The sequence below is a fragment of the Strix aluco genome, chromosome 1 (genome assembly GCF_031877795.1).
Source record: "Strix aluco isolate bStrAlu1 chromosome 1, bStrAlu1.hap1, whole genome shotgun sequence".
Taxonomy (NCBI): Eukaryota; Metazoa; Chordata; class Aves; order Strigiformes; family Strigidae; genus Strix; species Strix aluco.
In genome coordinates, this window is record NC_133931.1 from 26,563,663 (window position 1) to 26,587,871 (window position 24,209).

At 39.6% G+C, this 24,209-nt stretch overlaps 1 long non-coding RNA gene across 2 annotated transcripts in view; it reads left to right on the top strand.

Moving 5' to 3' along the window:
* Window positions 1-9,629: 9,629 nt before the first annotated feature.
* Window positions 9,630-24,209, top strand: part of LOC141932827 (uncharacterized) — a 34,401-nt gene continuing 19,821 nt past the window's right edge. For both annotated transcript variants that reach the window (XR_012625941.1, XR_012625943.1), the window contains exon 1: window positions 9,630-9,689. This is a non-coding gene — a long non-coding RNA (uncharacterized LOC141932827). The remainder of the gene's footprint in view (window positions 9,690-24,209) is intronic.

Below are 24,209 nucleotides of genomic sequence, written 5' to 3' on the forward strand. Positions count from 1 at the left end.
CAGCCTAAATTTTACTCATCTTCTTCACTGGTTTAAAATCTCTTGATCAAATCCAAATCACCTTTTTAAGACTCTGGGATAATCCTTCAGGAATAGCTTCAGTAGTTCAGGGCTGTAGTTTGTGCTGCTTTATGATCAGTCTTTTGTATTTCCTGTACCTAATTATGCATTTTAATGAAGCTTGCCTCTATAACTTTCATCTCCCAAAGAGATGATAATTTTCACTTAGAATAATTTTAGAATTCTTTTAGATGATTAGTATTCTTTAGAATATATAATTTTTCTACTCTGCCAGTCGGAAAAATCATACTAGCAATTTATGCCTGTTCTAGCCTCAAAACCTACATGAGTTTAACCAAGCCAATTTTAAGTCACACTGTTAGATAATCTGTGGAAATCTATCTGCGAATATCCTTTTGTATTGGTTTGGACTGATAGATATTGATACAAATAAAGAAGATGCAAGCTAGGTTTAAGTGGATATGACAGCATTTGCAATACACATTTGCAGTGATTCCCCTGTGTCAGTTTTTACATCAGTTTAAGTTTTACTGCTGAAACGTGCTTCAAGACCTTCAGTTTTTTTCATTTTACACACAGAAGCTGACCTTTCAGCCCTGTGCCAGCAGTAGGTCTGGAGGTCTGGTTGGTATGGATGTTACCACCCACGGTCTCCATTGACTGAGGTGGACGGTCCCAAGGTACCATCGGCAAAAAGGTCAGGGGAGTGAGCAGGCGGGGGGGAAGATGTGGTGGTGGCTGGGCATGATGGGTTGCTTATTTGCACAGGCACAGAAAAGATTGGAAATTACTGAGTGAAAACAGAGCTGAGCAAGCTTAAAGAGCCTCCCATGAATTTGTGACTTAGAGCTGTCAGTGTTGCCAACTATTTTTAATGCTTGCCTTGCGGGCACAGCTAGAAGTACGAGTTTGATAGCAGGCACAGGTGGTGCCATGGCCTATCCCATATTGTCCTAGGTCATGGGGCGCAGAGGAGAATATTACTGCCTGGAGTCCTCACCAGCTAGGTGGGGAGCTGGAAGTGGGGGTGATTGCAATGAACGTTGAGTAATTGAGAGCAGCGACTGCGTGTGTTTGTTGGGGAGGGCTGGAACAGCTGGAAGTGCTGACACAGACCCTTTGCAATCCTGCTGGGATCATCGTCCCTTAAATGGATTTTCATAATTGGAAGAGTACGAATAACATAAATAAAAGGTGGTGATTTACCTTGCATTTCTTCTTGTTGTTTCCTGGTGTTTTATAGCATAGTTGTGTGCTGTCTCTGTTAGTAGGCAGTGGGTAGTCTGCTCATATGAAATATTAATAATTGCTTCTAAATTATTGTTTTGTTAAATATAATCTTCTCTAATGAAAACACTGAGGATGAGTATTATTCATTGTACATTTTTGTGTGTTTCTGTGAAGGTATTTTTATTTTGCTTGCTTAAGGAAATTACACTTATGTGGTAACACACATAAACATGTGTGTGTATTATGTTTATGAAGGCATATGAATACACGTGCCTTAGTGCCTTAGTGCTTGTCTGCCCAATTAATTTTTCAAGCTAGTGACTGATTTCTACCAAATTTAATAAAGCAGTAGGAGTCACTGTGTTCTTGTACCTTCTGTAAAAAAATAGACATCCTTGTAGAGGAAAGAAGCCCTTTCAGGGACCTCACCAAAGGGAAGGCTACTGTCCTTAAAAGACAGCAAGGAATCCCTGTGGAAGGTTTCCCCCTTGAGATGTAAATCAGTCATTAGCTCCACTGCTGAGAAAACTACTCATTTACTCTATTTGGATAACTTCTGTTATTCATGTCAGGATATTCGTGTCAGGAGACAATTGATTTGCTAATTGTAATGAGAACTTTAAAAGGACTATTGAGGAAGTGGAGAGCTATTTTTTCAAACAACTTATGTAAATAATAGGAGCTACATGGTGTCTCTGTCCCTTCTCAAAAGGGACCATAAAAGCAGAGGGAGAATGGGTGCAACACCGGAGTCAATGTTCTCAGTTACTGAAGTGGTAATTCAGAGTAACTCAGGAATCATGCTGGGATGCCTGAGAGGAAAGTTTAAAAAGACAAGAGGAGATGTGAATGAGATATGAACTGTGGGAAGGAGAACCCATCAATGGTAATGGGAGAGGATGCAGGCTAAGTATAAATATCAGATAGGAAATATGATTGCTTTGGAGAAGACATACCTGAGCCATCTTTAGTTTAGGTGCCATATATATAGGTGCTATATATAACAAACAGCTGCCGAGAAGCACCGAGCTTCTGACTCAGAGAAGTCACCTGCTTCTCAGAAGCTGTTGAAACATATTAATGGGGTGCAACATCTCAGCCCTTCCAGTTCCTTTCTTGCACAGCTGCTATTGCAAAAGATTTTCATGTTACAGGAATGGGGGTCATTTGGGATCTTTGGATTGCAAAGGAAAATCCCAGAGAAACTGGAAACAGCCTGGGACTTGTCAGGGTGGATGTATAATATTTACAGATAGAGGTTGGCATGAAGGCTTGAAGGAGGTCCAATTAGATCAGCTTACTCAGAACCACGTCCAGTCAGGTTTTGAACAACTCCAGAGATGGTGGATCCATAACCTCTCAGGGCAACCTGGTCCAGTATTTGACAACCTTTGTAGTGGAAAAGGTTTTCCTAATCTTTAATGGGAATTTTGCATGTTTCAGTTCGTGTCTGTTGCCTTTGGTCGCATCTCCATTCACCTCTGAGGAGAGTGGCTCCATCTCCTCTGTACCCTCCCATCAGGTAGCTGAAGATAGCAGTAAGATGCCTCACTGAGCCTTCTTTCTCCAGGCAGAATAAAGCCAGGTTTCTCATCCTCTCCTTGTACATCTTGTGCTTCAGCCCTGACCATATTGATGGTTCTTTACTGGCCTTGCTGCAGTATGTCCATGTTTTTCTTGTACTGGGAACCCCTACTGTACACAGTCCTCCAGATGTGATCTCCTTAGTGCCAAACAGAGGAAGAACCACTTGATTCAAGCTGCTGGCTACACTCCTGCTAGAACAGACTAGTATGTGTTGGCCACCTTTGCTTCAAGGCCATGCTGCTGATGGTGTTCAATGTACTGCCCACCAAGACACCTAGGTCCTTTTTGAAAAAGCTGGTTTTTCCCATTTTTTTTTCTCAGCTTGTACTGTTGCGTAGGATTATTGCATCTACATTGGAAGATTTGGTATTTGACTTCTCTGAACTAGGTAAGATTCCTGGCAGCCCTTTTCTCAAACTTTTCAAAGTCTCTCTTGTATAGCAGCTCTACCTGCATCATATCAACTGCTCCACTCAGTTTGAACTCATCTGTGAATTTACTGAGAATGTCTTCTAGGTCTTTAATAAGTACATCAAACAGTATTTGCCCCAGTATCTATTCCCAAGAGATGCCACTAGTAATCAGCTAACAGTTGGGCTTTGTGCCACTGATCACAACCCTTTGAACCTGGCAGACCAGACAATTTTGTGTCCGTCATCCATGTATCCAGCCAATATCTCACCAACTTGGCCATAGAAGACTATGACAAAGGCCTTGCTAAAGTCAATGTATAAATTATCCTACTGCTTTCTCCTTTCCCACTGTTCCAATCATTTATTCATACAAAGCTATCATGTTAGTCTGGCAGAATCTGCCTGTGGTAAATCTGTGCCGGCTGTTCCTAGTCATGTTCTTGTTCATGTTTTTGAACATGTGTTTACATATTTGAATTGTTTCCTTGTGTTGTCTAGAGTACATACTAATTAAAGTATTTTTCCCTAATTAAACAGGACATGGTGAATCACTCTACAGAGGCATTAGTGCAAATGACAAGAAACCTTTAAGTGTATTAGGAACAGCAAACTTATAAAGGAAGTGATGGCTTTTACCAGCTTTCAAAGAATTAAACAAATGGTTATGACAGCTGAACAGGCTGCCAAAAACCTGAATAATTTCTTTGTATAGGTCCTCCCTTCACAAGATGTCAGGCAGTTCACTACATTGATCTTACTTGTGTCAGATAAAGATGGAATAGTGTCAAGGAACAATTTTTCAAAGGAAGAGGTAAAAAAACTCCAGGACTGTGTGAAAGAACACCCAGGAATTGCAAAGACATCCAGTAATGAGGATATTAGTTAAAGCTTCCAGCACTGACACATGACTCGAATTGAAACTGCCACTGATTAAAATCACCACACAAAGAAAGAGAATAGTAGCAAATTTGGGGATGATCCTAGAAAAGTCAATAAAACTTATATTAGATGAACTGGATGAAATGCTAGCTAGAAATAGTTATAAAGCATCCAGATGACATGATATGACAGAACATGAATGATACTTATGTAAAGGAAAATCTTACATCTGTAGAGCAGGAATCCTTTAAATACTTAAACAAATAAACAGAATTCATAGACACAATTTGTTTGGATTTTAAAAGCTATTGATATCTACTGAAGTATTGATGAAGTAAATAATTATTAGTGATGAGTTAGTGTGAATAGATTTAAACAAGTAAAAACTAAATTTAAATTAATTTATTTTAAGTCAGTAGGCTGTAGGCCAAGTAACCTGTAGCCGGCATAAGCAACAGCTAACATAATTAATTTATGGTTAAACCTTCCTCCCCCTCTCCTAATGAAGAAGAGTAGCTGTTGCCATTGCATTATCTAAGACTCCCTAAGCAAAACAGAGGGAGATAAGGAAAGCCAAAAAAAGCCTCCTTGGAAAGATAAAGAAAGGAATGCAACAGCTGAGGGAGGAAAAGTGACTGCTGAGGTAAGCAGAGGCATTACCAGCTTTAAACAAAGAACTGGAAAAAAATTATAAAAGGTGACCAGAACAGAGAACTTGTGAATGCTTTGAACTTGTGAATGCTTTGAACTTAAAGGAGTTGAATCTGCATGATCTCTGCTGTAGACCATCTCCAGATTCTCAAGACTCACAGGACATCTGGCCAACAGACTGGTGAGATTTTATTAACAGAGGCTACATTTCACCGCTTAGCTCTGCATAGTTGTGTATGTTCCAGTAAAGCTTGTCTGTTAGGGTTAGACTTTTTTATCTCAGCTGTTGACTGCCCGCTACCCACATTTATCACTTTGGCAACGGATTTGGCATTTCTGGGTGGGCTTGAAGCTTAAGTAAACTGAGAGAGATAACCTTCCAGGACTAGAGGTTTGAAGGATCATAATTTCCTTCTCTGAATTCAAGGAAGGTGATAGTGCTGAGATAACTTTGTTTTAAATAGGAGCAGTTATCTCCTCATACATTACTATAAAAGAGATTGGAAATAACTGGAAGTTAGCAATTCATGCTTCAGATGTATATCCCTCCCATCTGGTCACCTATGGCATGCCAGGAGGCATACTTGTGGCATGCCAGGAGGCATACTTGTGGCATACCTGGTGATGCATCTGATGTCAGGAAAAGCTGATAAGGGTCATGCATCAAACCCTGGGCTAACAAAGCAGTCACTGCCTCAGCTGAACAAAGGGGTCACAGTAGAAGGTCAGGATCTGTCTCTGTTTCTGTCTAGATGAAGAAAAAGCTATGGAAGACCATGAGGGCTTCCTATGCAAACCAAGACCCCAGAAACCACTCTTTTTGGATGGCACTGTTAAAGTGAGAGAGCCAAAAAAGTAGAGGGTATGTTGGTTGTTTTGTAGGTAGGCCAGACTACTATGGAGGGGGGACACCTCACATGGGGTATGTGATGGTGAGTGTAAGTACTAGCAAAATGATCCAGGAAAAGTTGCGGTCACTTTATGCTCAGACTGACAGGTGGCAGCATTAAAAGACACAGTGGTGGACCAACCACTGCCAGGATCCTGTTTCAGATTGTGTAGTGAGGAACCAGCTCTTGATCTGGAGGAAAAGGGCACGCAGACAGTAGAGAGTACACCTCCTTTAGCTTCAGCATGCAAGGCCAAAAAGTCTTTAAGAGATGGCCTGATCCACCATCTCAGGTAAGAAGGACAGAGAGCTTAAGCATGATGGTATTGCAAGCACGGTATCTAACCCTCTCAGTTTTAGTGGAAGAAGGGGAAAGTTTGAGATGGAAAGTGGTAGGGTGTCACAAGTCTATAGACTTATACAAAAGCTGGAGAGTGCCTGAACATGCACAAATCAGGTACATGAGCTCATCCTCGGAGGAATTCAGGAATAAACAAAGCCTTGACAAGATTACAGTCATTTATAATGGTCTAAGGTAAGAGAAGATGTAGAAATGGTTGTTAGGAAGAGTATAACTTCATGACCAGCAGTCAACATACAAAAGTAATAAACTCACTAAAGGATTTCTAGACTATGGAGCAAGTTGTGAAATGGATCCTTCTCATCCAAACTTATGCTAGTTTCACCAGTTGACAGAAGTATTTCCAACTTACAGCAAGAAAGCCAGCACAGCTGCTTGGGAGCTGATAGGACAGATGTTCCTCTGACAGAAACTGGCTATGAACCTGGGCCTGTATGTCACAGGAAAATTATAAATGATTGCATCTGGCATTAGGGTTTGCACAAAGGCTTCGCATTGCTGGACATCCCCAGGGAGGACTGCTGAATACTGAACGTGGCTCTGAGAGAAGTTGTAGGGCTACAAGAGAAAGCCTGAGAAATGAATCTCCCAATAATCCTAATGCTGGAATGAGGAACTGCTGCATCTCCTGGAATAGAAGAGACTTGAGGATGCTCCATTTGTGATTAGGAGCGTGGCTGCCAAATAAATTACAACCAGATGGTCCAACAGACAGATGGATTCAAGGCATGTTAAAGACAGTGTCAGCTACACACCACCAGGTAGCCAGACATACATTAGAAGCAAATGTTCAAAAGATGGATAAAGTAGCATGCTTGTTGCACCTGGTAGAATGAAATATTGGAGACTGAGTAACAGAGAGCCAAAGAAAAAAAACCCATGCTGAGACTTCAGAGGATGAGACCTCTTTGAAATACCAAGTAGGCCAGTCCCACCAGCTAATAGTGAGAAGGGGAAGAAAGACTAGAAAAAAATGTTAATTTTTTCAAATTTATATGCATGGAAAAGATATTAATGAAGCTGAGGATTTGACTTGTATTTTGCAGAATAATAAAAATGAAGCCTGGTTGGGACTGAGAAAATTATAAACCTCACGTTATCTCTGTCCTTGTTTGAGTACAAGTACTTTCAAATTTGTGATTTCAGGGTTTCCTTTGGTTGCTGGTAGATATATAGCACTGAGTATAGGATGCACCTGACTAAACTTACACACCTGTGAGAAGTTTCGAGGGAAAGGTAATCATTCCCTGTTAGAAAGACACTCTGGCAAAGGAGTCAGCATCCAGCACATATTTAAAATATAAAATATAGATATAAAAGGCATAATGAAAACAAAAAATACATGATGAAATTAAAATCCAAAAAAACCTTAAACTTGTCCAATGTTCAACACTCAGGCTACATGACACACCTTGTCTGTCTACCCTAGACACAGGATAGTTGACTTGGCTTTACAGCCACTTCATATATGAAGTCTGTCTGATCCTACTTGCTGTCTGTGGCATCGAGAGGAGCAGGAACTGGGGACCTCAGGCAAGTCGGTAGCATGAATGCCAGAGCCTCCAATTAGTTGGAGTCTGCGGAGTTGTACAAGACCTCTAAGTCCTCCTAACTGAACAATAGCCAAGCTATAGTACTGGAACAGTGGTTGGTAGGAGATGTGTTGCCTCTCTGGAAAAAAAAAAAAAAAATGATCAAGTGTTACTGAAATTATTAGAAAGTGAAAAAAAAAATATATACACTCCCTTGTTCTTGGTTGCATATGGCATTTGCAGCAGATGCACTGAGATAGAGACAGTCCTCCCCACTGAGATCAGAAGGATTGTGTTGGATTCAGCTGTGGATGAACAGTGGCAAGTACAGACTTGATGGAAACTATTCACTTTTATCCAGGATCAAGTCCTCAGTTAAGTGATTGCCTGGTGTGTCATTTTAAGATCACTCTGCAGAAGTATAAGAAAATAGCATTAGCTTATGTATGAAAAGGATGTGTGTGTTTCAGAACAATGTGTGAATATGATTTAATTAATGACATTTCCAATCAAACTGTGTTTACTGACTCCAATGTAGCTGTTATTGGATGCCATCTTTTTTTGTATAAACCACCTGTGTTTTCTAGTTGATTACTCATTAAATACTGTACCCGGTATCAAAATATAACCCCAAATGCAACTGATATGAAACTGTCGCACATAAAAGAAATATTAGAACATGCACATTTTCAATAACTATTAGAAATGCTATGGAAGCAACCAGAATGGCCTCGATAATTGTATATCACAGTGGCAGATACTGGAATGAATTGAAAGAAGGAAGAATATCACTGGTGGGGTTTTCTTTGGGTGGTCACCTGCAGCTGCTGGAATCTTAAATGCATCATTGTAGGATCTCATTGTGGACCAACTAACAGTGCTAATAGTGCTAATAATGTGTCTACGGATGTAAAAATGTCTCACTACTGGTTGAGGCAAGCAAAGCACCAAAGAGACAGTCTGTTGCACAGACCAAGGACTGGATAGGTGACTCGTGTCTTAGTCAAAGACAAGGCCTCTGTCTTGGCCACCAAGAAGTGTTGGCTCCATTACTGGCCACCACCCAGTAAGTCTTAAATGGCACAGACATGTGCCATGCCAGGCCTTGATGTTGATAATGGTCTCATTTATTACAAGAGGGCCTTCAAAGAAGGTGGGACAAACAGGCGGTAGCTGACATGGGCTATAGGCAGCATAATAACTTCTTCTTGAGCATTTTTCTCTTGCAATGTCAAGCATAGGTGCTGACATGTGCTGTTATGTGACACAGGGAACAGAACAGGAAATCTGGGGAAAATGTCCTTAAAAAAGTTAAAGTGATGTAACAGCTGAAAGAGGAAAAGCAACTGCTGAAGTGAGCCTCAGAAAAAGAACTGGGAAGAAAGTTAAAAGGTGTCCAGAAGAAAGAAGCAGCGAACACTTTGAACTTAAAGGAGCTGAATCCACATGGGTCCCTGCCCATGACCACTGCCAGGTCCCAAAGACTCCCAGGATGTTTGCGTAAGAGATTGGTGAAATCTTCTACAAAACAGTGCTTGGTTTTGTATAGTTGTGGATGTATGTTGTGAAATTAATCTGTCTTTTGTGAAATTAATCAGTCTCTTGTGAAATTAATCTGTTTCTATCTCAGGTGTGAACTGCCCGCTATGCAGATTTACCACTTTAGCAACAAGTGCTGATTCTGTTCTCAAACCCACTTGAGTCTGGTAAAATACAAAGTCAAAACAGAGTAAGTCATATCAGAACCTGTGCTGCATCAGCTCTACTAACTTTTGTGAAATAAAGAGGATATTGAAAGTGGCATGAGTTTTCAGCACAAAATGCATTCATTTCAATTGACATACTGGGAATGGAAAGTTTATAACAATAAAGTACTTGTTAACTTATTTGATGCACAAATTAATTATTGCACTCTCTTGTATTTAATTGTTTTCTGTTTGCTATCAGTTTTACAGTCTTTGATTTACTCTTGGGTTTATGTCCCTTCTTGAATACATTTGATATTATATCCATTACTATGTATTTTTCTCTTTCTTTAACTCATTAACTTTCTGTTTTGCCTTTTAGACCAATTTCTTCCTGGAATTGTTTCAGCATGGATTTTCTGCAAGTTTCATCTTTGAAAGGTAATTTAGGGCTTTCATAGTGAAAGTTCAGTTTCATTGCTTAAAAAAGGCCTTGTTATATAAGAACAAAAAATGACTGATATGCTAAACTTTTTCTTTCCCACTTTGGTTATTAAACAAGTCTTCTGGGGGTTATATAAGCTCAGAGATTCTTGAACTTCTGCCAGAACCGTGGTACACTTCCACTGGGTATATATAACTCTTTAATGCCTAGAATGCAGCTGGATATGTTGGGTTTACACATACCCAGAGTCTAATGCACGTTGTCTGCTCCAAAACCGACTCACTCTTTTGCCATAACTTACTAGATTGTTATACAATAAAGAGCCAGGTGCCAACAATCTTAGCAACGATGCCCCAACTAAATCTACTTTAGATGAAAGTGCACCTGCTAGAAGTATTTCCCAGGACATGCAATCATTTAGTCTACAAATTCAAATAATGCTTATTCTCTTGGTTAAATTACACCTAGAAGTCTAGTCAGATACATAAAGAAAACTTGGTGGATATGCCAAAAAATGAATAAATAAGAGTCTCTGATCACTGATACAGATTTTACAGCCCTGGAGCTCTATGAATTCCAGTGGAGTTACTTCAAATTTATACCATTTAAGTATGAAAAGGCTTGGAATTGCTTGTAAGAATTTTCTATTATTCTCTGGAAAAATATTTACAAAGGTGCGTTCTCCTGCAATTTTACTGAATTGTGTGCAGTAGTAATGGGTACATGACTTCTGTGCCTGTCCTGAACCCTCCAGCCTGATTTTGGGGCTGGTTGACTTTCTAATCATGGACTGTTTCAAAGCTTACCAAGTGAAAGGCTGTCTGCACTGCAGGGGGAATTTATTGTCTTTAATGGATGCAGATTTTCCCCATTGACTTTGCTGAGTATCAGCACAGAGTACCAAGTCACCAAAGGTAGTCTACCTTTTGTTAGAGCTTTTGTTGAATAGTTACGGCTTAGGCCTGGAATATAGCATTCAAAGCCTAAATGGTTCTTTCTGTAAACTGTTCTAAATCAAATGTTATTCCTCAGAAATCACCCTCTTGAAGAGCCTGTTTACTTCCACTGAATATAATAGAGATTAGCCTGAATATGGGTGGTGAAAGTCCATACTGTGTTAAAATTGGCTGAGGGAGTAGTTGCTTTAGAGAATTAAGGAGTACAGAGAACTTTGTTTGCAGATCTGTTCAAATCCAGATTCTGGATGACTGAAAGTTATTATTGTCACACAGCCATGAAACATTAGATCATCTTATGTCATTTCCCGCACAGGCTTATGCTCACCAGAGTTGTCTAATTAGGACTCCTGCTGGGTTGTCCAGCAGAAAGGAAGGACTGGATGGCAGACAGACTGGTTTAACTTCTCAAGCCTTATTGCCATCATGATGTCTGTGATTAGAAGTATATTTATAGACCACTATGAGGAACCCTTCTCTGCCTTTGCCCACACTGTAGAGGAAGGCTGTGCCCCTCTCACAGGACAGTCCTTTTCTATCTGAATTTGTTGGTTTTGCTTTTCAGATGAAAGCCAGTTTTATGCTGTGTGCACAGTAGGTGATAATAGGTCTTCTTGAATGGTCTCAAGTTATCTAAAACTTTATCAAGTTTAAAATTAAGAATTTTAAATTCAGAGATTATGCCAGTTCAAAATTCAGATAATTTTGTTTCATTTTTCAAACCACTACAGTGTCTTCAAAAGTCTCTGCTTTCTTTATTACGAGTAAAACTTCTGTGTGAGGATGAAGTAACAACATGTTTTCAGAAGTTGTGAACATAGTTTTTGAATAAAAGAGAATATAATAGTAATTATGTTCCATGATGATAAAGAACTAATTAAAACAAATTAATAAATGGTTTTACTCATATAATTTTAAGTAAGTGTAGTGTGGCTTACTGTGACAGCCCACAGTGGCTGTGCCCTAGAGACATGCAACCTCTTCTGCTGAGGAGTTGGACCAGTCCGGCTTCTAATTATTCTTATCCGGGGTTCTTCTCTGCTTCCAACGTCTGCTTGGATAAAACACAACTGTTGATTTTCATCTTCAAGCAAACATAATGAAAAGTAATTAGTCCAATGGTTCCTATTGCATGGCTCAGGTACTCCAGGCCACAGTTTGTTATCTCTGATACATGGAACTGAGTTGAATGGTGAAAAGTATGGACACCCTCATGGTCTGTGAAAAGCTTTGAGGGGTGACTGTGATCTGTAGGTCCCAACACTGGTTTCAGCTGTCCTCTGTGACTCATCTGATGGACTACCTGTAGTGCCAGAGGAGAGCTTGGGGTGGGTTCCTTCACCAGGGTCTGGGCATGTTGCTTTGCCCCAGCAGCACAGAAAGTAGCCCTCATGTGAGATGGCATTAGTGTTAGAGATGTAGGATCAGCATACCCGATTTCAGGCCAACTTCCCTCCTCTCTCAGAGAGAGGATTAGGGGGGGGCGGTGTCTGTGAATGAGGAGACTCTGCTGTGGTGGGGTTGTCCTTGACTAGCAGTTGTTCCCTTAGGTCTTAGGCCAGAAAATATAAGATCTGAGTAGCCCTAAGTGTCTTTCAACAGAACTGGAACTGAGAGTGGGCTAGAAGTAGATCCAGAGTCAGAGGGTCAAAACTGATTTCTGTGTGTTTTCTTAGCTATACACAGCAGATTCTGGGCACATCTGAGACTATAAAAAGCTATAAACATGTTAATGTGGGTAATATTGCCTGTTCTTTTGGCACTTAGCTTCCCTCTTGGAGGAAAGCCAGCTCATCTCTTGATTTTTTTGTGTATATAGATTCTCCTGAGATGCTACATACTCAGGTCAGGCTTTGTGATTTCTGTTAAAGTGCTGTAACTGAGAGTAAATCTATTAATTTATTTCAATGTAGGAATTAGGAATCTGAACCCTTACTGCTATTGCTGAATCAGTAAACAGAGGTTAATAAATTGTGCCAATCTGTAGATTTTTTTCTGCAGACAGGAACTCAGGAAAAACTTAAAGGTACTTGCATGACATTAAGGACGAGTGAATTCAATACAATTTTAAACTTTCAGTCTTTCAGGTAACAGTGTGGAAGAAAACAGACATTATAGGGTTTTTTATTGTAATTCTGAAGCTGGGGAATTGAAACCATTTTTGAGTGACTAAGTTTTGCTGTGAAAAAGAACAAGTATCAATTGCAGATTAGGGTGATTTTGAAAAACAAGCTTAGCAACTGCACAAAGGTTTTATCTGCAAGAGTTATAAAAAATACATTATCTATAGGAGACCAGAAGTGAAGCATTACAAAGGTGATAAAGAAAACAAGTAAGCCAGGAATGAAAAAGGTATAGTTTGGCTGGAAAGTAAGTGTTGAGTGGTCTAGGCTTCTGCACAGTGCAGATGGGACTGATGTATTGTAAGCTATTGTACATATTGAGAAATATTTAAGATTACAAAGGTTGCGGCTATATAATTTTTTTCTGTGAGTACTGTTAGCAAAATTCACAGCTGGATTGAAGAGAGAAGTAGATTTGCTCAGAGAGATAGATGGATGATGATGATGATGGGCTGAAAATTGTCTTGGTAAGGAAAAAACTGGGAGGAGAGTGGCACAGTGTTGCAGGAGAGACTAATAATTGGAAGGCTGTCAGTGACCAAGAGTCAGAAGAATGAAGCTAAACACAGTACAACTTTTGCAAAACCTGTAGTGCCACCAATCCAGATCTCAGCTTGGGAGATTTCAGTATTGTAGATCAGAACAAGTGCTAGTTAACAGATCCCTTCCTCCACTAATGGGAACAATGTAGACTTCATCCATTTCTTGTCACCTGAGCCTGAACACCAAACAGGTGACTGCAGTGATTTTTGTTATAAGCTCTTACAGTTGGTGGCTCTGGTGCACATGATGAGTCCTGATAAGGGTCATGTGTAAGAGAGAGGTGATGAAGGCAAGCAACTGGGTACTATTATACAAACAACCGTTTTCCCTCATAAAACAAAGCTGATGTGAGTGCAATCTATTTGAATACTCACATAATCTGAGTCTTGTTGTATGATTTGACTTAGAGAGCAAGAAAAGGAGCAGAAATTAAACAGGAAGAGAAAAAATTAAAGGAGAAGGAGCATGAACAATTCAAGATATGGGATTAGCATTTTTACTGCAAAATGAGGCAAATTAAATGTTGATCTGTCTTTTTGAAGGGCTTCAGAGACTTCCAAAAGTTACAAAAAGGCAGGGTTTTGATTAAGGTAATGGGATTGGTTATAGTGTGGTTGTTGGGAAGCATTGCTGACTTTGCTTAAGTGCAGAATAGATAGAGAGGATGCATATAAGAGCTTAAAGAGATCAATATTCAAGCAGTGACATTGGAAGGGTATTTGGCTATCAAAGTTTGTTAAGATTGTTCAGCTTTTCCAAATGCTACCTATAACTAAAAGGAAAACAAGGAGGAAAAGTGTTTTACAGCCAGTTTTATGTAGATTCCAGACTCTTACTGGTAAAATTGCTGAAACTAGAAGCATCTGCTTGGAATGAGAAATACATTTCAAATGACAGAGTTGTGTTTTATTAAGACGTCAGCTAGAAGGTGGAGTTATCATGGCTGAGGGTTAGGAAGAGGAAAGACAAAACAAAGGGAAGGAAAGGTGGCAATTCTACATCAGTATGGTTGAATGCAATTGCAGTAAGGTGTTATTTAAATAAAATAAAAAACAACCCACAGGTCACATTCTAATCTTGACTTATTTCAGAGTTCTCTTACCAAAACCAGAATTTGGTCTTCAATTTGAGTTATCCTTTTTCATTCCAGTCCATAGGCAAGCAAACAAAAGAATTTAAGTTAGGGACTCACTTGTCCAAATTAGAATACATCTGCAACAACTGACTTAAATGCAGCCAAAACCGAGACTTTGTTGTGCAGGAACATAATTTATATTTATTTCTTTGCTACATATAACTAAAGTATATGACAAAGTGTTGCTATCGAAAACCACTAAGGGAATTAGGAGCTTATGGATCTGTTTCTGTACACAAATCTGTCTCTTTGGCTACCACCATGCTTTAGGATAGTCTAGACACCACAGAAATCTTTTGCCTCCCAAACATTACGTGACCCAGTTGGAAACATGTAGACAGAAAAGGCAAATGCTTTTACACCCTAGCTCTCTCTATCATTCTTTGGCAGTTATAGGGGGACCATTGCTGTTTGGACAGTGTTTGCTGCCTGAGCCTTCTTGTCTAGCAAAAATACAGCAGGTTGGATGGAAAACATCTATGGACTGGACCTGAGCCACAGGCTGCTAGTTGGACTTTGGGGACTGGATTATCGAGAAAGGCAAGTCATGTGAAGTGAAGAATATAGATAAATTCAGGAGACTGGTTGGTGTCACAGAGAAAAGTTAAATCTCATGGTGAAGGTGTAATGATGGTGAACAAATATGGGGCGTGAGATACTGTGAAGCTACCTGTCATTCTTGTGATTAGAAAGGCAACATTCTCACTTAGATTATATGTGGCATGTGCAGCTTGAGAAATACACCAGAAGAGTTACTTTTCTACTTCATAAGCTCACTCCCTTATTGTTCACTAACCTCTTGTCATCACTACAGGCTCCAGCCCAGACCTGTCATTAATCACAGTTGGAGAGCTTTGTAGTTCTCACACCAGGGGAGGGAGCCAGGTTTTTAGTTCCCAGTGATCTTCTCTTGTTCTTAAATATTTTTGTTAGTTTGTGGGAAAAACAAAATTATCTTTCTGCTTCTCTATTCTTGACCAACCATGTGACTTCTGGTGGAGTGCAGATACCATCAGTGATAATGCTCGAATCTAAATGGTCAAACAACAATTACAAACTCAAATTTCATTTGTAAACAAAACCAGAAAAATACATGTTTGCAAAACAGACAAGTACAAAAATGCTAAAAAATCTTCAGTGATGAGACAAGGTAACATACAGAACTAGGTATGTTCTGCTCCCAGCTCCTTCGACAGTACTGGATGATGAAACTCACTTCAGGTTACTCTAGATTTTCACTAGTGAAAGGAATAGCAAAATCTAGCACATTTTTAAAATCACTTGCCTTCCTTATGATATCAAAACTTGAAGAGAAAAATGCTTCTTTTTCAGGTCTTAGAAAATCCTGATAGTGCAGAATTCTGCATATCGGGCTGGAGCTTGGAGCATGACAGGTGCAGATTTATGCGTCTAATACTGGGTTCTTAGATTTAGTTTTTGCTGTTGATTGAACTAAATACTATTAAAAGATTGTATCGTTATGTTTATAATAATGTTTCTCTAAATTATTTTACATGGCTGAGCTGAGAAGTACCTAGCATTTCAAAGCAAGAGTATTATTGTAAGACCCTGTTTAAATAAAACTGGGGTATGAACAGAAAATAAAATAAACCATCTATTTTTCTTGAACAATGTGCATTTTTAAAGCTCAGATCTGTAACTTTCCTAGAAAGATGTTTCCAAAGCCAAGGGTAAATTGAGGATATTCTGTGTTACAAGAGGTCAGTTCTTTTGGTTGCATGACTGTTCCTCCAAAAACTTTTGAAAGGTTCACAATAAACTCAATCAAGAGAGTTTTCTATTGAAATCTAATGCTTTCTGTCACATCTTTTGCCTGGAGACTGAGAACTTAGCTAACCATACCTGGAGGCAGGGAAGCAGAGGACATGTACAGTGACTGTAAGTGGAAGTGAATGACCAGTAACTACCCTGCATGGGATAGGACGGAGGGCTCGGCTCAGGCTGAGGCACGCTTGCAGGGTTGTCTTGTTGTTCCCTGAAGATGTCCTTTGTGACCCCTTTCCTTTCCTCTCCCTTTTCCTGGGGCGAGAGGCCCCAGCAGGCAGAAGCAAGGGCAGGGGAAGATGGCAGAACTGGAGGCACAGGCTGAAATGGGGCTATCTGCACTTTCCCAACGGCAACTGGAGACAGAGCAAAAGCCTTGTCTTACATCTGCTCTTGAAGGGGGGCTGCTTTCGGGTGCACCCTTCCTTGTGCACGCTGAGGCGGAAAGAAATGTTCCCACATGCAGATGAGGATACCAGAGAGCACTTCTCCTGTGGTCCCTGAATCCTCTGGCAGTCTACACAAACAACGGCAATTTTTCTGCTCTCCAGACATTTATTTATTGAGTGGAGAGGAGGGCTGAGCACTTGCAGGACAGCAAAGTAGAGAAATTAATAGGATGTTCAGAGAATTAATAATGTCATTGTGGAACTATTCCTTATTTAGTTACCAGATGAAAAGTGGCTCAATCAATTAAACAGGCATCAAACCATCCAGTGCCTGGCTGGCCTCCGTGAAAATAGTTTGCATGAAATCCAATTTTGAGTGTACAGACATCACTCCCATTAAGATAATTTATCCAGTTAGTGCAGACTGGGATTCCTGTTGTCCCTCTCAAGAATCAGACTAATAATGAAATAGCACCTAAGACTTTTCTAACCAGGCATCATCTATTAGTTCAGTTTTTGGACTTGAGGCCTTTCTAAAAATTCTGGGAGATGCCTATATTTTAATACTATAGATTTATTCCAGAAAGGAGAGATAGGGATTTGCAGGTGCTCATCATGTGTATGTGTTAGTGAGAGAAAGATGGCCAGTTCATTGCATAGGTGTCTGTGCAATGCAGCAAGTCTGTCAAGTTGATGGAATCAAATGACATGTAGTGTGTGCAGTGCAAATGAGCTTTTTTTTGTACGTAGTATTTAAATGGGATTTTTTTGGAAGTCAAACCAACAGCCTGTGTGAATGCAGGCTGAACAGGGGATGTGAGGCACAGGCAGCAGCTGCAGCTGTACTGCTGTCATTGCTCAGCCTTTCACCTTGCACGTGCTTACTGATTGTAATGGAAATTGTAAAATAATAACAATTTCTTCCTTATCTCTTTCTTCCTCTGTAAAATGCTAAGTGACAAAGTAGTGTCTAAAGAACAGGCATTTTTGTGGTTGAGGAGCAAGAAAGTAAGGTAAGATTGGGGAAGATGCTCATGAAGGGGCATTATCCTTATTTCGTCTTGGTGTTAACAAAAGCCTTAAGAAGCCTGGAGTCTTCATGCAAAAAATATGGCAGCAAGTATGTGGCTGTCCCATGCACACCTGCTGCTGCAGCTGGGTGGGAAGGTGGGAGCCAATGGAGGTGCCAATGTACCCCCTGCATTGGTTTCCATCGCCATGGATGGGGTGGCGAGTGGTCCTCACCTGCCCAGCCATGTGCATCCACTTGCCGTCTCATCCACGGTCATTGTCCTCAGCAGCAAAAGAGTGTGGCTGAGGCAGAAAGCAGGATACTGGCAAGGAGCAGAGCCTTGGGAATGGTGGTGTGGTTTAACCCCAATAGGCAGCAAATCACCACACAGCTTGCTCACTCCTCCACTCAGTGGGATGTGGGGGAGAATTAGAAGGGTAAAAGTGAGAAAACTTGTGGATTGAGATAAAGGCAGTTTAATAATTACAAAAAAAAAAAAAAAAAAAAGGAAGGAAAAAACAACAAAGAGAGGAGGGGCAAAAAACCCCTAAGAAAAATAAGTGATGCAAAAGAAACCAATTTCTCATGACCAACTGGTGCCCCAAGCAACAGTAAGCCCCACCAACTTCCACCCCCCCAGTATTATTGCTGAGCGTGACATCATACGTTATGGAATATTCCCTTGGTCAGTTGGGGTCAGCTGTCCCAGCTGTGTCCCCTCCCAACTCCTTGGCACCTCCAGCCTACTCACTGGTGGGGCATGTGAGAAAGAGCCCTTGGCTCTGTGTAAGCACTGCTCAGCAATAGATAAAACACCCCTGTGTTATCAACACTGTTTTCATCACAGATCCAAAACAGAGCCCCATACCAGCTACTAAAGAAAATTAACTGTATCCTAGCCAAAACCAGTACAAATGGTTAGGGATGCTGAACCACTGCATTGCCTCCAATCACTGTTCCTGTGTTCAAGGAACAGGCTAGAATCTCTGGTGCTCCTGTTGTGTAGGAGAAAGAGTGACTCAGTGCTTGCTCTGACACTGGTTCTGATCCTTCAGCCAGGGCTTGCATAAATCTCCCTCCCACGCGGGTAAAATTTTTTGATGTATACAGGCACGGAGAGGGGAGCCAGTGTAATTAGAAGAAAAAGAAAAAAAAGCTGAAGGAGAAATAATTACTGCAGTCATTTTTTTCTGGCTTTGTTAATGAGGAAATGGAATTGGGAAACAGAGATACTGTATATGAAACACTTTGACAGTTTAAAAACTGTTAGTTGCATCTAGTGAGACTGCTCAATTTTTAGTACTAATAGCAGAGCCATTCCCAGAACAACAGTTCACTGCAGTGGTACTCTGGGGATGATGCTGCTATTTGTAACAATATTACTCCTCTTCTTCTTTTTTTTTTTTGTTTTTTTTTTTTTTTTGTTTTTTTTTAAAGCCTCATCACTCCCCGTTTATTGTGGTACTTGCTGTGTGTGATGAGAACAAGGGAGTTTTGCACATTTGGAGTGGCTCCTGTGTGTCTCAGCACCTCTTATCCAGCTCGCCAGAGGATCAGAGGAACAGGCAGCTGCCTTCTTCATCCCTCCTCGTGCGGGTACTTCAGCAGTCACCAACTTTCACCCACCTTCAAAAGCAGGCGAGGGGCAGATCGCTGATGACTCTTCATGCAATGACAAACACCTAACAAAGAAATGTGTGTAAATTACTTTTCTTTGCCAGGATTTTACACGATGTTCAGTACAATAGTTGATAACATCAGGTAAAAATAACACACTTATAAAGGGAAATGCATCTCTCTGTAGCATTGACATTTTTGCTGTAATACAGGATTTTGTAGCAACTTGGTTGAAGAAAACCATGTATCTGCTTCTTACCCTGAAACAAACAAAACTTAAGAGACAGAGGAGTTGGTATATTCTTTTTCTTTTCTCTTTATACTTTGTTATCAAAAAGTTATCTTATAATATGATATACACTTATGTTTTTTAATGCAGGCATCTTGGCATGGATCCATTTGTAAACATTGCTTGGAAATGCCAAGCTCACATTGAAGGCAATTGGGGTTTGAGATGTAAAGGATCAAGCCCACTCAGCTGTTGTGTAGATTTGCTGATTTACATGAAAACTCACACGCATTTGTTCATGTGTTCAACCACTCCCTTTTTTTGTACAAAAATATATTGTTTCTTAAGCACATACTTTATCTTCTCTCATAAATCTACAGCTGTTGAAATCCAGGCTGCATCCTAATGCGGTTCTTACTACCTCATTTTTTTCCTCTGGAATGAAGGTTGTGTTGTATAGACTAATATGTATGTAAAGTGTCCACAAAGAAGAAAACGCAGAATTTTCCATTCTCTCACATTGACTTGCTACAACCCCAAAGGGTGCTGCACTGGGTGAGTTCCATTATAAACATGAACATTTAAATCTGCTGCACAGTGAGCCAAGTTCAGAACTGGTATAAAGTCCAATTTGTCTATTAGGTTTGTGAAGAAGGGGATTTCTTGCTTTTCTAGAGAGAGTGGAATTGCTTTCAGTGTAAAAAATATGCATTGGCACAAATATCTCTTGAGCTGTGCTTTCTGCAACAGATCTGAATTTGACCTAGTGTGCAAACATGATTTTCACAAATTTGGGACTGAAAGGGAAGTCCTGGATTACTGCACGCAGTCCTTTGTTCACAAATGAAAACAGGTTATAGAATTTCTTTATCAAGCTCCAATTTACTCCAATTATGTATTTTTTTGCCCCACTGTAATATTGGAGAGCTGTTCAGGAACCTTCTCTTCCAAACGTTATTCTAAATCCAGTCTTACATATTCAGGAACAATTTATACCCATTTGTTCTCGTGCCAGCATTTTCCTTTAGCTTAAATAGCTCTTTCTTCTCCGTGTGTTTACCTCCCCCCAACATATTTATAGGCAGCAATCATAACCCTCATTGTTTATCACATCTCTATTTACTATTTTAATTAGAAATAGCAGCCCTGATTTCTTCCTTTTTCTTTATAAAATAAAAGATTGATTATCAGATATTTGATGCTGCCAATTTTCCTTCTTTTTTTGGTGTTAATTTTAAATGGCATCAATTTATTTAACTTGCTGCTCATATGGAAAAAGAATGTTATGCCTAATTGGCTGCATTTTCGTAGCTACACAAAGGGGACATTGCATAAAGGCAAAGCAATTGGATTCGTTGTCAAAACAAATTAGAAAGTATATTTTTGGTTCTTCTTAGGGTAACAAAAATACTTGGTTCCTCTGCAAGCTGTATAATCATTTGACCTATTTATGACCTCAGGTGCACTTGGTTCACCTCCAAAGACCGAATGAAGTGATAACTGTAGCTAGTCAATAATCCAGGACTTAGCTGGCCCTGGAGACATTAGTGTTAGTGTCCTATGGGTGATGTCTAAATTAGATGGCAGTCAGGTATGTGTACACTAGAGTGGTCATTAGAGTGGGCAGATGTGCTCAACTAATGGCTTACAGTGGGGATTGCTGCAGGGGGAATTCCTTGAGAAAAAAAAGTGAGTTAATATGAGATAATAGGCTATACAAAAGGGTGCTTTTCTGTGAGCTGTGATGAATATTTTCAACACACAGACTTGTTACGATTACTTGATGGACAAAATAGGTGAATTATTAATTTAACATGAAAGATGAAACTATCTGGGTGCACAAACACTGGCCAGTAATACCATTCAAAGTAAGCTTTTCATTCGAAATATGTAAAAACACTGGACTAAATCAGGAATGCAACATAGAGCCTTATGCACAACAGAATAAAGCTCTACACATGTAAGCAAAAAATATCTATGATCTCATTACAGCATTGAGAGCTAACCAGCATTACTCCCAGATCACAAAGAAAACTAAGTGCATAAGTGACCTATGTACCAGCATCTATGCAAATCTCAGGCAGATGCAGAGATTTATACACACTTTACACACCCCTGAGGAAATACCCATTTTATATCACTGATGGAGCAGATGTATTTTCCTCTGTGAAATGTGCATAGAATCTAATCAGAACGAAGTGTTTAATGTATTCAAAACAAGCACACACCATCCCTTAACTTTACTAGTAAACTGGAATAGAGAGCAATGTCATATCTGAACTAATTAGAGGTTTTATTGTGTGCTATGACTATACATTTGCATGAGTGCATTAGCAGAATCTTGTGCCATTCCAACTGCACTGAAAATTCTTACCCAGGCAAACATAACTTTTATTCTGATCATAATTGGCAGTGTGATGAAAAGCTGCCAACGAGAAATATTACAATTCCTTGAAAATTTTGGTGTAAATTTCCAGTATTTCCTCCTGCTCCCCACAACCCTTTTAACTTTGTGGATATGGAAGAAAGAAAAGTGAAAAAGCTCTGGGCAAAAGTCAGTCCCAAACAGAGCCTTCTAGAGCAATCAGGCCAGTCTTGCACCTGTACATTTTGCAACAGGAAAGTGAGTATTATGCTGCAAAATTTGAACTTGTAAACTCTTAACTGTTTTGGTGTTATACCATCAGAATAAAAGAACATGGTGCAGTTAATGTCTGTGTAATCCTAAACAGTATGAGATGTATATTTGAAGCGTCAAGGCATTTGAATGTATCTTGTGATGTGGTCATGGACAATTATGTAAGGATCCATGAATGAAACATTTTTATTATATAAACAGAGTAGAAATATAAGAAAAAAGGAACAAAACATGCAATAATGAATCAAGAAGGAAATTAATCCTTTAATTTTTTTCAGACTTTGATTCATAGCACTCCAAACAAAGCAGAATTACTCACAGTAATGTCCAGATAAATAAATAATTTACAACCTATCCACTACAAGTATTTTAATCCTCAGGTTTTTGGTGAGCCCTACAGATGGAGAAATTATTGTTAGCCTTTCTAAGCCTTTGATACTTCAGTGAGGAGATCCAAAAAGGGGCGCATTAGTGTCCGTAGATTTAAACGCAGGATTAGCAAGATGTTAGTGTTGAATTCAGAACAATGAAAGCCAGTCTTACAAAGCAAACTAATCGCTCATCTTGCTTCTGGCATCAGCTGGCAATAACATTGCAAGGACGACCGCTTGTTCCAAGGAACTTTTAGCTCACATAGTAACATAGATATTTGTCAGTCTAATGAAAGCCTAGGAGAAGGCAAGATATAATTTGTAAGTGATTTCGGTAGCTGAGTTATTGAGGGGTTAAATATAATACAATTATATCAATATGTGGCAGCCAATTTTGAGGTATGACTTTTTAATGATAAATGGGTTCCTGTGATTATTTAGGATGTTATTGTTGAATGCTAGTGAGGCAGGTTTTGGTGCGTGTTAGCTGAAAAGCCAAGATCTCTCAGAAGTAGGTGCTAAGGAGATCATTTATAATGACTAATAAAAATGAAGTGTTCTGGTTCTAGAACTGATTCTTAGTAATATCATTTTGCAACTAATGAAGTGATATGAGGAACGTCTAACATAAATCATGTCTTTCAAGGCTGTTGCTCAGAACAATCAGGCCCTTCTCAAAGTGCAGACCTTTCTGTTTGTGAATTAAATTTAAGCTTTATTTTGCTGATTGGGCTTTATTTGGATGCTCATCTGGAGATGCAGTAACTAGAGCTAGATTTTCCACTGTTTCCTAGGTTGGCATTGGTCCAGTGAGTGGTCAGAGCTAATGAGCTCCACAGTTGAGAATCCTCATCCCAAGTTGTACCCGACTGAGTTTAAATGGCTTTAAAGTCTTAAGAGCTTATGCTTCTCCAAACATTTTTTATGGATTTAACGCAGCCTTGCAAAATGTAATTCCCTGGACACAAGCATGTGTTTAGTGCTGTAGAATAATGAATGATGGTAAAGCAAGGAAGGGTTAATTATTTGATCAGATTTGTTGAGGGTATTTGCCATCTTTGAGAAATTCCAGGATCTGGAAAAATAACTAAGTTGATTTGGGGAGACCAAAGAGGGAATCTGAATGTTTCCCACTTAAGGGAAATTCTGAAGATTTTGTTGAGAAAGAATAGAAATATTTTAATTAAAAAATTGGAAATGTTTGTGTGACCATAGCTAGGTACACTTCCTATTAAAAGGCTTAGTGACTCTATACAGGTAAGAAGCCAGTTTTGAAAGACTTTTGAGGTCTCTACATTTGCGTGGACTGTTTTTCTACATTTTCTGATGGTGAAATTGAGAACTTTTGACTGATCTCACAATGGACATAGGGCTAAGGATTGTCAAAGAAACTGGACTGGTGGCACAGAGACCTCAAGTGCAGAGCCCCTGTGGTGAAAAGGTGGAAGAGAAAACTGATAACAGGTTGGAAGAAAGAAAAACTGGAAGAAGCAAGATGAGAGTTTTGAGAAATCAGAATTTCTAATAGAGGAGGAGATGTAGTTTAAAAGCTTGAGCATGGACAGAAAAGCATTATTAATTTTCACCCTTTTCTCCATTTAAAATGCCAGTTTTGCCTATTTCCAAAAGCTGATCTACCTGATCTGTTATTTGACTGGAGAAGCAACACTGACTGAATATTTGCCTACTTTAGCAGTAAGAACGAGGTCAACCCTATG